The following is a 2,488-nucleotide window of genomic DNA, read 5'->3' as shown; positions in this document are numbered from 1 at the left end:
CAGTGAACTGCGCCCTTAAACATGGTCAAGATGGTAAATTCTACATTGTGTGTATTTTACCACAATAAAATTTTAAAAAGAAATGATAAATTCATTGAACAGTAAACAATAGTTTTAATACAGACAATTGTCCTTTCAATATATAACTTGCCAAAGAAACCTGTCTCTTTAGAATCTGAAAACCTATATCTATTTATTGGACCCATTTTGCTTCTCTTGTTCTAGTTCATGTCCCAGGAAGCTGAAACCTCTCTTGTATTTTACTTACTACCTTGTGAATTGACAAATAAAATAAAATGTTAACTGGTAATAAAAGCAGAAGGCATTTCCCACCCTCAAGAAGACTATAGTTAAACGGGCGATTACAGGGTAAGTGCTGATATGGGGCGGGGGTGGGGGGTGGGGGTAGGAGAGTGCAGGGAAGGGCCAAGCAGGAGTGGAGGGTTTGGGGGCTGCTTCTCAGCACTTGTCCTGGTCCTCACCTCTCTGCTTGCTTTTAACCCTTGTCTCTGCCAGGACTAGAAAAGTCCCCCAACTGGTCTCCCAGCCCCTCCAATGCACCTTCCGCACTGATTTCAGGGGCACTTTTGAAATTCTAATGAAATCATGCCACTTCCTTATCTACAGTGTCACGTGCCTGAGTTGGTCTTACTCTCCTCCTGCCTCTCACAGCGGCCTCCCCTTCCCTCTCCCACCTTCAAACTTGGGGGACTACTTGTAAGGCCGGCGATGTACTCTGGGGTCCCAGACGCCAAGCCCTCGCTCCATGGGTCTCTCTGCCTGGACGACCACTCCTCTTCCTTGTCAGGTGGCTGAGCAATCACCTCTTAAGGCTGATCCCCAGGCCCCCATGAGCTTTCCCCGGGCCCCTGGACAGGCCTGATGCTCCTCTTTGCGCCCCCGGGAACTTTATGTGCTCCCCATCTCGGCTGTCAGTCGATGGCTCAGTAACGCTGCGGTGACAGATAACCCCGCAATGTCAGTAGCTTAACCCAACAGCTATGTCTCACCAGTGCTACCTGTGGGGCCTGGGCGTGGCGTCGGGGGCTCTGACCCTCACAGTCACTGGGGACCAGGAGAAAGGAGGCTCCATCAGAAGGGGCCTGCAGTGTCTCATCCACTGGCAAACCGCCCGGAAGCAGCAGCCTGGCCGCACTCACTTACCCACAAGAGGGCCGCAGCCAATCCGCCCCGTGCGGGAAGGCAGGAGATGGGGCAGTTGGAGAGCAGCCTCTGTGATGCCGTAGCTGGTGCTGTGCTGCCGGCTCACAGCTCTCCCGCCGGGATCCCCACCAGTTTGTGCTCCATGATCGGGGAGGAGAGATTATCACTTTGTGTGTTAATGTTACAGTCCAGGCTTGGCCGGGGGTCAGTGGGGGAAGTCCTTGAAGGATTATGGGAGAGGGGGATGGGAAAGAGACTGCCTTACTTTGACTGCGGAGCCCGAGACAGGTCTGAGCGATTATCAGTGGTCGGCAAACTGCGGCTCGGGAGCCACATGCGGCTCTTTGGCCCCTTGAGTGTGGCTCTTCCACAAAATATCACGTGCGGGCACGCACATACAGTGCGATTGAAACTTCGTGGCCCATGCGCAGAAGTCGGTTTTCGGCCTGGGCGAGTCTGTTTTGAAGAGTGCTGTTGATATTTGGCTCTGTTGACTAATGAGTCTGCCGACCACTGGAAGAGATAGCAATGTTCCCATTGTGTGCGGGGTGTTCGAGCCACCGGAACCTCCTGAAGAGAGAAGCGGAAGGTCTCCAGGGACTGTCCCCTTGAAGGCCAGGGTCTGGAGCCCCTGTCTACCATCTCCATTCTCCGATGGGTCTCAGGCTGAGTCTGGGCAGCACGTCTCCTGCCTTTCCCTCGGTGCTTGCCCACCGGGCACTGAGGGACTGGAGAAGGTCCAGGCGGGGATGAGCTGGCACAAAGTGAGTCTGAGTGCCCACGGAACCACCACCTCAGCCACAGCTGAAGTCAGAGGTTGGCAGAGGGGGTGTGGTTGCTACAGGAGCCTGATGTTTATTGAATCACTGCCTCCTGCCAGTTGCTGGGCTAGCTGCTAGCCATGGCCCTTGTCTCACTGAGCACAGCAGCTCTGTGAAGTAGGCTTTGTGGTGGTTTATAAAAAGTCAGTAGCATGTCACCTGGCGAAGGATAACAGCTGGCTCTGACATGGTGGCTTTACCTGTATCTGGTCATATTTCAAAAGGTCTGATTCTTTGCTTTTTGAACTGAGAAAGTGGGATTTTTAAAACACAGTTTTTACTGGGCTCCAAAGGGTTGACTCATACCCATAAAACTCACAAAAGACTAATGTGCAGCCCTGGCCGGGCGGCTCAGTTGGTTGGAGCATCTCTCATACACCAAAAGGATGCAGGTTCGATTCCCGGTCAGGACACATACGGAGGTTGCAGGTTCCATCCCGGTCGGGGTGCGTTCAGGAGGCAACTGATCAATGTTTCTCTTTCACACTGATGTTTCTCTCTCT

Source organism: Myotis myotis, unplaced genomic scaffold (genome assembly GCF_014108235.1).
Source record: "Myotis myotis isolate mMyoMyo1 unplaced genomic scaffold, mMyoMyo1.p scaffold_m19_p_26, whole genome shotgun sequence".
NCBI classification, from domain to species: domain Eukaryota; kingdom Metazoa; phylum Chordata; class Mammalia; order Chiroptera; family Vespertilionidae; genus Myotis; species Myotis myotis.
This window is presented reverse-complemented; position numbering follows the sequence as displayed.